Genomic DNA, 16,664 nt, shown 5'->3' with positions numbered 1-16,664 from the left:
GTCAGCCCCATCCTCAAGCCATGTTCGTCCAGGCTGATGTCATCCGCAAAAGACGCATTCGTTAATTGTAACGTGTTATGTAAGGTGCTATGTAATCATGACCTGTCCTCAGGCCAGTTGGGCTCGTGTAAACACAAGAAGAGGGTGTCGATATGGTTTTATTTCTCGCTGTCATGTTGCTTATTATCATATGACTATTGAGGAGAAAGTCCTTGTTTACTTAGACCTTAAACCTGACGTCTTCTGCAGGTATGTTGAACCCCATTTCAGAGAGGTATAATAAATATATTCATATACATTATACATAGATTGGACAGCATGACCTTATTTTGTATACGGCTGCTAGTGTACTACATTGTTACGAATCTCTTACGACCTTATGTTGTCACGCCTCCGGCATCACCTTCTTGGTTGAGGTTTGAGGTTCGTAAATGATGGTTGGGTAAACACTTGACCAACCTCACACTAGACTCTTCTAATGAGCCATCAGCTGATGCTCGGAGTCTATCCACCATCACAACTGTATCAACCCCCTGGCTACCTCGGTAGTATAACCTCAAGCTCATCTAACACACACTCTAAATAATTCAGTTTTCTCTCGGCCGCTATTCCTTGGGGACCATTTAATTTAGAATGATACTTTTTGGTTGATAGAATCTTTCCAGCTTTTTTTCCAATTTACCAAAATTTGGATATTAGTTAATTGACGTCAGGTGCTACTATGGAAAAGTCTTCATGTTTCAATTATGTCTTCGGGCATAAAACTAAATGTTAACTGTCCCAAAAGTTGCTGTGTTATGTCTCGCTCTGAGGAGCTGTAATACCATGGTACAGAACCACAATAAACAATAATTTTGGATATGTATTTAAGACAATATATTTTGTAATACATTATTAGAAATATTAGAAATTACGTATTAGGCGCATGATGCAGTCCGTGGACAAAGGAATTGATTTTATAAAACTGCAACATTATAAGATAATGTATTCAATAATCTTCAGCAAAAAAATGTGCATAGGTTATTGCATATTTTATCTACTGGTTACGCCGTGAAGAGTGTTTAAATATTCACATTTAATATTAGATGTATATTATATTTACATTTAACCACCCCAAAAAAAAAATCATTACCTCGAAAATTTTACTTTAAAACCTTTCACTAGCAGTTTAGCATGTGGATTAAATTTTTATCAAATGCGCCATTATTCATTCAGGGGAAAAAAGCCAAGATATCTCAGGAATTAACAGAAAAGCATAAAATATCATTCTTATTTATCCAGTTGAAACCCACTGACATATATTTTTAATAATAGTCTAAAAAAAGATCACAAAATACCTGTTAAATTACTACTAAAATGATTTGCAGCTGCAGAGAGCCACGATGACGTGAGCTGGCTGTATCATACGCCAGATATCACTGCAATTTGTATAAATGTGACGATATTGGCATATATATATATATATATATATATATATATATATAATGCTCGCCTGTTATTTAATATCGGGTGAGTTTTACTGAAGTTCTGCAGCACTGAGTAATAATCCGAATATTGAGGTTCTTAAATATTTATATTACATTATTAAAGAAATATAAGTACAAGTAATAATGTTATAAAGTACATAAACAAAGGGGCGGATGAGAGAGAGAAACAGCAACTTATTCACAAAATCAAGTCCGATTGTCTTTTGACCTTCTCACTCTCCCTCCTCCTCATCTCTCCACACCCTAATCCTTCTGTCTCTCCTCCACACTCCCTTCTCCATCACATTCCCGTCTCTTCTTCTTCACTATTCTTCCCATCCAACTCCCCTTACAAGAACTCTTCTTTTCACCTCCCTCTTCATTCCATCCCACTCCCTTCACCACCACATTCTGCTCTCTACTCCACTTTCCACCCTGCTTCCCTCTCCATTCCATTTACCTCCATCCCCCCCCCCTCCATCCCACTCAACTCCCCCGTCCTCTTCCTAACTCCCTCAAGTGCAATTACAGAGGTCATGCAATGCCAAACTTTTGATTGGATGTTACTAATAACGCCGTTATTGGTCCAGTTGTGATGGTGCTTAATCAGAGGGCAAATATTGGAGTCGTTCACATAACCTGCTCTGGTGGACGTAAAATTGTCTCTTAATAGGGATCTCGGCTGGATTTGGTAACTTGGGGATAAAGTTGTTATTTACGGCCACTTTTAGTAAAGTTGTTTATTCTTGTTAAGTTTATTAGCGTTTATGAAATCTATGTGGATTATTTGATATTTTTTATTGACACCGTGTTTATAACTGGATTTTAATCTTTCTCTGTCTCTCTCTTTCTCTCTCTCTCTCTCTCTCTCTCTCTCTCTCTCTCTCTCTCTCTCTCTCTCTCTCTCTCTCTCTCTCTCTCTCTCTCTCTCTCTCTCTCTCTCTCTCTCTCCCTCTCTCTTTCTCTCTCTCTCTCTCTTTCTTTCTTTCTTTCTTTCTTTCTTTCTTTCTTTCTTTCTTTCTTTTACACAGGTGTGTACAAGAGTAGGCGTAGTCATATATACATGTCTGAACTTAACTTTAAACAATCCAGCTGTCCCACGTCTGATAAATTACTAGCTAATTTGCCTCATATATCTTCAATCTTTTTTTCCTAACCAATACTTATAAATAAAGTGAAGGGAGTTTGAGGCAAATGAGTAAGAGACGGACAGTGACAAACGCTGAACGATGACGAGAAGGGCAATCGACTTGAGAATGGTCCAGGACGGACCGAAACGTCGTCGTCCCTTCACTTTCTAGTGTGTGTGGTCTGGTCAACATACTTTAGCCACGTTATTGTGACTCATCGCCTGCACTCGGGAGGGATGTTGGGGGGAGCAGGGTAGGAGGGACGTCATAAAATATACCAATACTGGTGTTTGGTGATAAGCTTAACTCCTAACAATCATGGGAGGAGTATTAAATCCACCGCAATAGGCAAGTTGACCAGCTCTTCAGGACTAAAGTCAACTCTCAGTGTTTATACGCCGAAAAGCTGAGGGACACCTCTCTGTGAACACATCCTTGTGTAGAGAAGCGAGGTACACTTCTAGGTGTACCGGGAATATATATATATATATATATATATATATATATATATATATATATATATATATATATATATATATGTCGTACCTAGTAGCCAGAACGCACTTCTCAGCCTACTATGCAAAGCCCAATTTGCCTAATAAGCCAAGTTTTCATGAATTAATGTTTTTTCGACTACCTAACCTACCTAACCTAACCTAACCTAACTTCTTCGGCTACCTAACGTAACCTAACCTATAGAGATAGGTTAGGTTAGGTTAGGTAGGGTTGGTTAGGTTCGGTCATATATCTACGTTAATTTTTACTCCAATAAAAAAAATTGACCTCATACATAATGAAATGGGTAGCTTTATCATGTCATCAGAAAAAAATTAGAGAAAATATATTAATTCAGGAAAACTTGGCGTATTAGGCAAATCGGGCCTTGCATAGTAGGCTGAGAAGTGAGTTCTGGCTACTAGGTACGACATATATATATATATATATATATATATATATATATATATATATATATATATATATATATATATATATATATATATATATATATATATATATATATATAAGGCACAACTCTCCTAAACACGAGAGTGAAGTATACAACTTTAGAACACTTTCCCACCAGGAGACTCGAACCCTAGCCAGCACAGAAGCCTTCCAGCAACTGGCATAACAGGTACGCCTTAACCCGCTCCACCACCTGCTCAGACCCTTAAAAGAGATGGTAATTTCGGAGTATTTAAATACACCAAAGATCACCACCTCCCAAGAGCACTAGAGCAAGTGAGGGGTCATTTATACGTTTATTTCATCAAGTCCCTGTTAATATGGGAAGACACAGTGTCTATGCTTAAGGCACAACTCTCCTAAACACGAGAGTGAAGTATACAACTTTAGAACACTTTCCCACCAGGAGACTCGAACCCTAGCCAGCACAGAAGCCTTCCAGCAACTGGCATAACAGGTACGCCTTAACCCGCTCCACCACCTGCTCAGACCCTTAAAAGAGATGGTAATTTCGGAGTATTTAAATACACCAAAGATTACCACCTCCCAAGAGCACTAGAGCAAGTGAGGGGTCATTTATACGTTTATTTCATCAAGTCCCTGTTAATATGGGAAAACACAGTGTCTATGCTTAAGGCACAACTCTCCTAAACTCGAGAGTGAAGTATACAACTTTAGAACACTTTCCCACCAGGAGACTCGAACCCTAGCCAGCACAGAAGCCTTCCAGCAACTGGCATAACAGGTACGCCTTAACCCGCTCCACCACCTGCTCAGACCCTTAAAAGAGATGGTAATTTCGGAGTATTTAAATACACCAAAGATCACCACCTCCCAAGAGCACTAGAGTTGTATACTTCACTCTCGTGTTTAGGAGAGTTGTGCCTTAAGCATAGACACTGTGTCTTCCCATATTAACAGGGACTTGATGAAATAAACGTATAAATGACCCCTCACTTGCTCTAGTGCTCTTGGGAGGTGGTGATCTTTGGTGTATTTAAATACTCCGAAATTACCATCTCTTTTAAGGGTCTGAGCAGGTGGTGGAGCGAGTTAAGGCGTACCTGTTATGCCAGTTGCTGGAAGGCTTCTGTGCTGGCTAGGGTTCGAGTCTCCTGGTGGGAAAGTGTTCTAAAGTTATATATATATATATATATATATATATATATATATATATATATATATATATATATATATATATATATATATATATATATATATATATATATATATATATATATCCAGCTTGGTGGTTGAGAGAGGAGAGGGGATACCAGACGCCACCCGCTCGGGCTTAACGTTGCATTGTCCGCTCGGCAAGACCTGATTATTAATAAAAGGTCTGAGGCTTAGGGCGCGGCGGGAAGCTTAGGGCGCGGCGGGAGGTGTAAGGGGAGATGTGAGGAGAGGGAGAGGGGAAGGGAGGGAGAAGAGAGACAAGGGGAAGTAACCGTTGAGGTGACAATTGTGAGGGGTGAAGGGTTGGGAACACTGGTGGGGAGAGACTAGAGTGAGGTGAGCATTCGAATAGAGGGGAGAACGCAATCATCATACTTTTCGTCATCATACTCTTCATCATACTTTCCGTCTTTATTATCATAATAAACGTTATTATATCAATTATGTTCGTCTTCCTTATGATCATCCTTCTAATCCTTAAATCCCTAAAAGAATACGCAAACAATAAGCAAATCCGTCAAAATCCGATAATTCAGTAATAAATTGGAGGTCTACGTTAAAAATATATGATAAAAATCTACAATATATATAATTGGAAGTTAGAGTAGTGGAGGTCCTAGTAAACACATTACGCGGTGCTGTGGCAGACCCGCTGAATTCCAACATTTGCTAAACATTTAATTATCGTGAGTATTTGCTCTTCATTTTCATTTAACTCGGCCGTTCGTGGTTCAAATGAATTCCATACGTTCCAGTACTATATATATATATATATATATATATATATATATATATATATATATATATATATATATATATATATATATATATATATATATATATATATATATTTTTCCGCATAAAATGATCAGTGTTTTGTGATCGTCAATTGCATATATATATATATATATATATATATATATATATATATATATATATATATATATATATATATATATCTTGGTGTACACTGGCAGCCGGTTTTCTGTTATACATGTTTCATTGAATATGACAGCATATTCTTTATTAACTATTTTCTGGTCTAGGGCTTGTATCCCTCTAACTAATGCTCTTGCTTCAGGGTTTAGTTGTATGAGGAGTTCTTCAAAAGTCATGTTCGTTTTTAGAGGTGAAGAAAAAGAAGTGAATAATTATAGGATGTATTACACTCATTATAAAATTGCACAGTTTCGAACCTACATGGTTCATTCTCAAGTGATGAGACTTCCCTACCCTTCATCACCTTCCCCACCTTCCCTACTACCCTTCCACAACTTTCCTACCATTCACCACCTTCCCTACCATTCACAGCATTCCCTACCTTTCCCCACCTTCCCTACCATTCACCACCTTCCCAACCATTCACCACCCTCCCTACCCTTCACCACCTTCCCAACCATTCACCACCCTCCCTACCCTTCACCACCTTCCCTACCCTTCACCACCTTCTCTACCCTTCACCACCTTTCCTATCCTTCCCCACCTTCCCTACCCTTCACCACCCTCCCTACCCTTCACCACCTTCCCTACCATTCACTACTTTCCCTACCATTCACCACCCTCCCTACCCCTCACCACCCTCCCTACCATTCCCACTTTCTCTACCCTTCACCACCTTCCCTACCCCTCACCACCCTCCCTACCATTCCCACTTTCTCTACCCTTCACCACCTAACCTACCCTTCACTACCTCTACCCTACACCACTTTCCCTTCGTCCCTTTAACCATGTTCACTCTTTTAACAATATCTAAATAAAAAAATCCATAAAATTCTAGATATATACCTTAAAGGGGAAACCCGAGTGTGCCTGGGTCTTCACCCCCCCCTTTCCCCTCTCCCCCCTCTGTGTTTCCTACCTCTCTTCCAATCTCACCACCCTCCACTATCCCCTCAATCCCAATTTTCCCCACTCTCAACACTTTCCCCTACCCCCTTTCTATTTCCATCTTCCAATTACTACCTTCACTTTCCATCCTAACTAACGTGTATGTGTGCGTGTGTGTGTGTGTGTGTATGTATTGAGAATACCGTATGAACAACTAGGTGAGTACGCTGACAGACAGACAGACAGAAACAGACGCCTGAAGAAAAAACAGAAACTCATCCTCGGACACCCAATTCTTTCACCGGCGCCTGGACCAACCAGCTGGAGAAAGTATTTCAAATTTGTACTTAATTACTCCTAAGTTGATATTTACGCCAGTGTTCATACCATCTGCTGGGACTGTAATGCAATTCGAACCTCCTCGCCTAACCCCCCCCCCCCCCCCCCCTCCCTCTTCCTTTCCTCTTGCTTGTTCCGCTTCCACCACCCATTTTCCATGCCTTCAAGAACTTTCATTCTCACTTCTCTTCCATCTACTTTTCCACCCCTTCCCAATACCCGAACTGCTATAGTACCGTTACTAAGGACTACTGGACTACCTTCACGTGTGTGTGTGAGAGAATAATGCACTAATATTTAGTTCTGTGTTAAACTTTAGAAAATGAATGGTCCTTCATACTAATTAAATTACATAGCGATCCATTGTTAGCAACTCTTGACTGTTGCCTCAATGTTTCCCCTCAGTCTTTCCCTCACTCTCTTATTCTCTCAGTCTTTCCCTCAGTCTTTCAGTTGTAGTGCCGTTAAGTTTGTGAAATTGAATCTTTTTCTTTATTCCTGATATTATTGCTAGCTACAGTTTTCCCTGTGAAACATGTACAGGATTCTACACGTAATTCACACACATTAGTTTTAACCAAACATGTAACACTGAAACTATGAAGGGAATGGAATTATCAGGGGGGGAAAGCACCAAGTCATTACGACTATATAACACTGGAAAGGGATCAGGATAAGGATTTGGGATGAGACTGATACGTGGGGGAGGGAAGGAATGGTGCCCAACCACTTGGACGATCGCGGGGATTGAACGCCGACCTGCATGAAGCGAGACCGTCGCTCTACCGTCCAGCCCAAGTATTTGGGTCATCATATGCCCAACGCCAGATTGCCAGTCATCTTTAAAATTTAAAACCAGCTGAATACCATCAATGATGAGTCAGTGGAGTTGAGAATGGTTTGCGCTTCTGCTATGTTTAAAAATACACGTGAGGAATACAAATACAAACAAGCCTGTCCCAGGCTTGTCCCAGGCATAAATGCAACTGAAAACTCACACCCCAGAAGTGACTCGAACTCTCAAGTGTGCCCCAAAGAATGAGGTCATTTGATAAAATACTATGCCCAAGATTACCATCAGAGTGCCGGCGGGATGATGGGGAATTAGCCTCGGCTACCTTCATCTTTTGTCCGGTCGTGATGGTCAAGTCGTTAAGGTGTCCTGTACACCAGCTGCAGAGTGCTCCTGGCAGTATGGGTTCGAGTCACTTCTGGGGTGTGAATTTTCAGTTGCATTTATGCCTGGGGACCATTCAGGCTTGTTCGCGCGCGCGCGCGCGCGCACACACACACACACACACACACACACACACACACACACACACACACACACACACACACACACACGCGCACACACACACACACACACACACACACACACACACACACACACATATATATATATATATATATATATATATATATTACCAGGAACATAACACCCTTCGTATAGAGTCATTTTCTAAAACATAAAGAGCCTGTATATAGAGTCATTACGTGGAGCGTCAGAGCCCTCATAGAGTCATTACATGGAACATTATAATTATTTCGATAATAACCCTACAATATGATTGTAATAGATGACCAGACTGTTGTGATAAGCGTTGTATAGACACTAAATTGACCAGTTATAAAACAACAATATATTTGATTGACGTAATGCCATGGAATTATGTATATTTAAAGCTGGTATAGCCATTGACTGATAACACAAATTTTTAATTAGTTTAAAGGAAAATTTATATGCTAATACAGATACATTAGTGCGTTTACGAGTCACTGTTATGCAATTAATAACGTTACTTATTTAATGCTTGTAATTAGAATAGTTTGTTGCCTGGTTTGGATGTTATGATCCTTGTAAAATATTTAGATATCATAACTTATATTTTGTAGATGCAATTATGCAAATGCATTTATGCTGGAAGGGAGGCTATTGGAATGTGAGTGTGTCCATTTGCATGCCATATATTTCATCGCTTGAAAAGTGGAGCTTCACTTCATTTACATAGCAGATCATACATAACATTTACACTACATAATATTTATTTTAAAATAAATGTTGTGTATGTTGTTTTCTACACAACATTTGTTTTAAATCTCGCGAAAAGACGGACGATAACAGGCGGAACTTCAAGTTTACTACGCTAATGAGTGGGGAATGAATGAGTGATGAGTTAGCGAAGGAATGAGTGAGCGAGTGAATGCGCAGAGGATTGGCGATTAAGTGCATGGCGAATGGGTATATCTTGAGTATATCTTGAGGTGATTTCGGGGCTTTGTAGTGTCCCCGCGGCCCGGTCCTCGACCAGGCCTCCACCCCCAGGAAGCAGCCCGTGACAGCTGACTAACTCCCAGGTACCTATTTACTGCTAGGTAACAGGGGCATTCAGGGTGAAAGAAACTTTGCCCATTTGTTTCTGCCTCGTGCGGGAATCGAACCCGCGCCACAGAATTACGAGTCCTGCGCGCTATCCACCAGGATACGAGGCCCCTGGGTGAATAACTTCACACACTCGCGTGCATTTTTTTTTATTTACATCTTAATTATGTAAATGAATACCCATAAACACCTTGTCTAACCTTGGAGGCCTTGTCAAAAAACCGGGCCGCAAGGACATGATATCCCCATAACCAACACAAGGTAAGATAACTTACCCACATCCAGCTTAACCAAGTCCGATATTTGCTCGTCCTAACCAAACTTTATCTTTGGTTAACCTAACCAACTCTTACCAATGCCTAACTAAGTAACCGACGATCTAGAATAATTTTATTGTCCATGTTACTCAACTGCTGACCTATTTACGTCCGTGGTGGTCTGCGTGTGTATTGTTTGCCTCTGAGTGCAGCACGAATGTGTGTATGCAAATAATTACCAAAGGAAACATAACAGCTAACCTGACCTGGGCTTAACTATGCGCTAAATCATATTATATAACAATAATTGGATTTTGTAAAAAAAAGAGCTTTTGTTTTACACTTGTTTTCTCTCTGTCTCTCTCTGTCTCTTTCTCTCTCTCTCTCTCTCTCTCTCTCTCTCTCTCTCTCTCTCTCTCTCTCTCTCTCTCTCTCTCTCTCTCTCTCTCTCTCTCTCTCTCTCTCTCTCTCTCTCTCTCTCTCTGTCTCTTTCTCTCTGTCTCTTTCTCTCTCTTTCTCTCTCTTTCTCTCTCTCTCTCTCTCTCTCTCTCTCTCTCTCTCTCTCTCTCTCTCTCTCTCTCTCTCTCTCTCTCTCTCTCTCTCTCTCTCTCTCTCTCTTTCTCTCTCTCTCTCTCTCTTTCTCTCTCTCTCTCTCTCTCTCTCTCTCTCTCTCTCTCTCTCTCTCTCTCTCTCTCTCTCTCTCTCTCTCTCTCTCTCTCTCTCTCTCTCTCTGTCTCTCTCTCTCTCTCTCTCTCTCTCTCTGTCTCTCTCTCTCTCTCTCTCTCTCTCTCTCTCTCTCTCTCTCTCTCTCTCTCTCTCTCTCTCTCTCTCTCTCTCTCTCTCTGTCTCTCTCTGTCTCTTTCTCTCTCTCTCTCTCTCTCTCTCTCTCTCTCTCTCTCTCTCTCTCTCTCTCTCTCTCTCTCTCTCTCTCTCTCTCTCTCTCTCTCTCTCTCTCTCTTCTCCGTTCTTTCTTTCTCACGCCTCACTGTCTCTCTTCTTGTCTTGTCTGTTCCTTTTTCTTTCCTTGTCCTGCTGTTCACTCTCCGTCCCTGGTGAATCTGTTCATCTCACTCTCTTCGTCTCTCCAACTGGCCTATCTCATCGCCTATCTCTTTGTTATCTCCGTTCTATCTCCTTCCCTCTTCTGTTAACTGTACCTCCTGTTCACTCTGTTCTGTCTCTTTCCCTCTTCTTTTGTCCTATGTTTTCCTTGTTCTCTTGGCTACTCTCCCTCCCACTCCGCACCACCAGACCACAAAAGCACAGCTCTAAGCCCACTAGCGTGTGCTATCCCCAAAGTAGCTTATACTTGTAAATAACAAATGTGTTGGGTCCCTTAATACACTGTCAGCTAAAGGTACTTAGTGTCGAAGTGAAAACAGATGGATTGTTAGTGTGTGTGTGTTGCGTATTCACCTAGTTGTGCTTGCGGGGGTTGAGTTCTGGCTCTTTGGTCCCGTCTCTCAACTGTCAATCAACTGGTGTACAGATTCCTGAGGCTACTGAGCTCTATCATATCTACATTTGAAGCTGTGTATAGATTCTGCCGCCACCACATCACTGCCTAATGAATTCCATTTGTTAACTACTCTTGACACTTAAAAAACTCTTTCTAACGTCCCTGTGGCTCATTTGGGTACTCAGTTTCCACCTGTGTCCCCTTGTTCGCGTACCACCAGTGTTTGAGTGTGTGTGTGTTGTTGTTTTCCTGAGTGCAAGACCAATGTATTTTATATGTGTGGAAAGGATTACCATTTGTGTTTTTTTGCCCTATCTGCCGTGTGTTTTAGCTGTGATTGGTGTTTTGACGGATTGACGTGTATTGCTGATGAGAGGAACTGTTATGGTTTGTTTATAATTGGTGCAGCAGCAGCAGCGTGTATGTCTGTGTGTCTGTTTTTTGGGAGGGCTGGAGAGTAATTTCAGTGTGCATGTAATGATGAATGCTGGAAAGTTGTAATTTGCATTCGCTTTTGTGCGTATGTGTTTTTATCATTTATACGTGGATGGCCATTGTATCTGTATATATCAGCATTAATTGTTAGCGTGTGGAGTGGAGCCCATGAATAGCCAAGTAGTAAAATAGATCCAGCGTTTCATCATATATATATATATATATATATATATATATATATATATATATATATATATATATATAAATATAAATATATATATATATATATATATATATATATATATATATATATATATATATATATATATACATATATATATACATATATATATACATATATATATATATACATATATATTTATATATATATATATATATATATATATATATAAATATATATATATAAATATATATATATATATATATATATATATATATATATATATATATATATATATATATATATATATATAGGGGTACCACCTCTGGTGCAATTGCAAGGACCCACAGCGACCCACAGCTCATTAACTGTTTAATAATTGGAAACAAAGCCGCCAAAGATTGAGAGATGTACAGGTTCGTAAGTGCTTGCGTAAGTGCTCTCGTGAATCTGGCCCCAGAGCAGCCTATCCTAAACCATACCATCCTCTCTGCAGTCTTAACCCAGACCAACTTATCTCTACTCAGACCAAACTATCTCAACTCAGACCAACCCAGACCAACCTAACCTCTCACTTCCCTTCTCACGTTCAGCCCTTCCACTGCTTTCTCTCACCCACCCCTATTGTCCAACCACTTGGACTGGACGGTAGAGCGACGGTCTCGCTTCATGCAGGTCGGCGTTCAATCCCCGGCGGTCCAAGTGGTTGGGCACCATTCCTTCCCCCCGTCCCATCCCAAATCCTTATCCTGACCCTTTCCAAGTACTATATAGTCGTAATGACTTGGCGCTTTCCCCTGATAATTCCCTCACCCGCCCCTCTCTATCCTCCCCCTCTCACTCCTCCATCTCTTACTTTTCCCTTCTCAATCTCCCTCGTCCTCTCCTCCCCTCCCTCCCTCCGTGTTATCTTACTGTACCAAACGAAGGCACTAATGCCAAGCTTGGCAGCCAGAACCGCACGTGTCTTCCTCATAATGGTCGCAAATCTCCCATATAATTATATACTGCCTCTTGCACCTTTCTCTCTCTCTCTCTCTCTCTCTCTCTCTCTCTCTCTCTCTCTCTCTCTCTCTCTCTCTCTCTCTCTCTCTCTCTCTCTCTCTCTCTCTCACTCTCACTCTCTCTCTCTCTCACTCTCTCTCTCTCTCTCTCTCTCTCTCTCTCTCTCTCTCTCTCTCTCTCTCTCTCTCTCTCTCTCTCTCTCTCTCTCTCTCTCTCTCTCTCTCTCTCTCTCTCTCTCTCTCTCTCACACACACACACACACACACACCATCTTATCATCTCTATCGCTACCTCAATCTCAACGACTCGCCCCAAATTATGGACTCTCGCCCCACTGGCGACTCTAGATGGTCATCTGGGCGAGGTTTCACTAGTACTATCACGCTCTTAGGTTATGCTCGTCCTAGCTACAACCTTCCTCAGTAACACACTCCTCACTTTTAACCACCCCAGCCTCATAAACATGGTCCAAATGCTCGTTACTCTAGCAGACAACCGCTTGTTTATCTTGGGAGAAATCATTCTACACATGACTCGCCCACCCATCAAGAGTTGCCGATGCGACCAAGACCTCCACAGTCATATATATATATATATATATATATATATATATATATATATATATATATATATATATATATATATATATATATATATATATATATATATAGGGGGGGGGTACCACCACTGGTGCAATTATAGGGACCCACAGCCTCAGAGAAGGGAACACAGCGCATTCAGGGAAAAACTTGCCATATATATATATATATATATATATATATATATATATATATATATATATATATATATATATATATATATATATATATATATAACTGAAAACTCACACCCCAGAAGTGACTCGAACCCATACTCCCACAACTGGTATGTACAGGGACGCCTTAATCCGCTTGACCATCACGACAAATTAAGATTAAGGCGTCCCTGTACATACCAGTTGTGGGAGTATGGGTTCGAGTCACTTCTGGGGTGTGAGTTTTCAGTTGTATATAGTCCTGGGGACCATTCAGGCTTGTTTGCATATATATATATATATATATGAGTGAGAGTGCAAGAAGGTTTCTTAAGGATCTTGGTTCCAAGCTCATTGACACCACAAGAGACCCTAGAGCAGCAAGTTTTCTCTTTCAGCGCCTCAGTGTCGCGATCCAGAGGGGAAATGCCCGCTGCATCCTCGGTTCCTGCCCGGCGTCGGAGGAGTTCGAGGAAATCTACAGCCTCTAGGAAGCGAACTTTTTCTTGTGTCCTCTTAATGTTCATTTTTTGTATAAAATCAGATATGTAACTGTATAACCTTGCATAATAAAGTGTACATCATAATAATAAAAAAAAAGGGGGTGGTAGGAGAAGTGAACACTCTTTCGTATTCAGAGTTAAATGTCAAGTTTTTCCCTGAGTGCTCTGTGTTCCCTTCTCTGAGGCTGTGGGTCCCTATAATTACACCAGTGGTGGTACCCCCCTATATATATATATATATATATATATATATATATATATATATATATATATATATATATATATATATATATATATATATATATATTTAAACATAAATTTTTCTCAATTCGTCGAAAAGAAAGAACTCCCTTGTGTTCCCTCTTTCTCCAACAAATATAAACACCATCTTTCCGGCTCTACTGCGGCCAAATCTTCTTTACCTTATAACTTCCTGTTTCCAGTGAATATCGGAAAGCGTCAGAGTGCACCTCCCTTGCCTGTTGGCTCTAGCTTGAGATATCTATATAGCTATATCTGCGTGTGTGAATGTTTGGGCCTATTTGTGCTCACCTCTGTGTGTGTGTTTGAAGGAGTTGTGGTTGACGTCTGAGACCACCCCCCCACCCCCTTCTCTCTTGACATTAATTTGACTAAGTGTGGGTATTCACTAGGTCCATTGGGCCAAACACTTCAATCTAGTGAATAACCCATTGGGTTATTCACTAGGTTGTGGACAAACAGGGTCAAACACGATCGTTAATGTTAACAATTTAACATCATATTTATTTCCGCTTTTAATAAGGAGCGTTTGTAGTTGTTTCTGTTTACTTCATGTGAAGGTCAATATCTGGAATTGGTAAGCAATATTCCCTAGTGAGTTCAGAGGATCTTTCGCCGCAACATATCTTATCTACAGCCATATAGGAAGTGTCGAACGACAAAAGATATTTATACCGAGAAGTGTACTCCGCTTCTCGGTGTAGATACACTGAAAGTATAATTTAATCCTGAATTATATTCGGAAATATAGTATATTTGGTCAGTAAGGTACTGTGGTGGCCTTAATAACCCTCCAAAGGTTGATAGCCCCCTATTAGTTTTGGTCACAAAACTGTCTTTATTACCCCTTTGATGCATTTATTTGTCTGTGATAAGAATAAGTGACTGCAATGAATATAGACAGATCAATAATGGAACGTGATACTCCTCTATATTTTAATTGTGAAACAGTAGACTCTTAAGTGATATCAGGAAAGAATAACAAAGCTCGGTTTTAACCGCTGAAAGTTCTATTGCTGACCTGTGAATGATATTGGCAAAATAATGGAGTTTGCCCTTGTAACTTTAGTTACAAAATATTGAATAAGCGGATAGGTTTCCGTAATTTTGTTGCTGCAAAACAATAAATTGTTATTTTGCAAGTAATTGGAGCTGCCCTAGTTTCGTCATCTCTCATATACCATAGTTACAATATAACAAACGAACCTTCAATTTCCCTTCTGTTTTTGTTTTTTCGAGATGGTAAATAAAATGTCACTTCGTTAGTTACCCCTTTCCTTGATACCAGATTTTTAAAGGAGAACGGCAGAACCCTCCCGGAAACTTACTGTTCTCTCGCAGGTTTTAGCAACAAAATAGGCAAATAAGTCCTTGGTTTTCCCTCCTGCTGTCGGCTTAACGAGGGGGTGCGCTCTAAGCCTCCAGTCCTCCTATAAGCCTGAACGCTCTCTTAGTTTCCTACACTTGAGTCGACATACAGTTGTTAACAGAACTATTATATTCCATGTCCGTAAGATTTTATTGATGCTAGCCAATTAAGTGGTTTTAGCTAGTGCTAGAACCACTAGCACTAGCTAGTTGTTAAAGATTCGCTACCTGGAACAAAAAGTTCCAAGTAGCACGGGCTATGGTGATCCCGTAGTGGACTTTGAGCGAGCTAGTGCTAGCATGAGAGCGTCTGAACACCCACTAAAGTGTATTTTTTTTCCCCTCTTCCACAGATCAGCCTCGAGCGACCTCATCTCCAGACGGGGAGTGTTCAGCCGTCGTCACTATGGTTCCGTGGAGCTGGTCAGTACTCACCTGCATTTACCCCCAGCCACATACGGAACCTGTACATCCTTTCCTTTATTTACATGTATTCAGTAATTTATGAGCGAGGCACTACGAGGTTATTTATAACAATAATCAACTTAGATTGTGACGTTTTGAAGCTCGTAACCTGTTTAATAAATATAAACAAAAGTAGCCATGATTGAGGAAAGATGTACTGGTTCCGTAAATGCTTGATGAATCCTGGCCCGAGATGACAGGAGTGATATGTAAGGATAGGAGAAGAAGAGAGTTGATAATTGTTGGGAGGAATGGAGGACTGAGAAGAGTACATGGTAAATGATGATAAATGATTGTATGGCTAACTCGGAATTATGGAAACATATGAATTGTAGAAACAGACATGTGGATTTTGGGAACATACATGCAAGTTAAGGAAAGAAAAACAAGAAAAAACCAACATTGTTTCAGGCGGACCTAAACCAATAGACAGAGACAGAAGGGCATCAATCCTTCGTAGGATAGGAACAGGATGAGAGTTGTAGGAAGAGGATGAGAATTGTAGGGACGACAAAAGACGACACTTTAGGCAGAGAGGAAAGTGAGAAAGACTGATTCTGCACCACCGTATATACTCTTAATATTTCTTGGACCTGGAGAAACGTGAGATGGGTCGATCTAGGAACAGAAGAAGGGGATGAGGGAAAAGAGAAAAGAAGAAATGAGAGAGAGAGAGAGAGAGAGAG

At 40.4% G+C, this 16,664-nt stretch overlaps 1 long non-coding RNA gene across 1 annotated transcript in view; it reads left to right on the top strand.

The window, feature by feature from the left end:
- The window catches only part of LOC138350253 (uncharacterized), a 232,758-nt gene extending 216,822 nt beyond the window's left edge, over positions 1–15,936 (top strand). The window contains exon 3 of the long non-coding RNA XR_011222020.1: positions 15,867–15,936. This is a non-coding gene — a long non-coding RNA (uncharacterized lncRNA). The remainder of the gene's footprint in view (positions 1–15,866) is intronic.
- The last annotated feature ends 728 nt before the right edge of the window (positions 15,937–16,664 follow it).

Source organism: Procambarus clarkii, chromosome 44, assembly GCF_040958095.1.
Source record: "Procambarus clarkii isolate CNS0578487 chromosome 44, FALCON_Pclarkii_2.0, whole genome shotgun sequence".
Taxonomy (NCBI): domain Eukaryota; kingdom Metazoa; phylum Arthropoda; class Malacostraca; order Decapoda; family Cambaridae; genus Procambarus; species Procambarus clarkii.
This window is presented reverse-complemented; position numbering and strand designations above follow the sequence as displayed.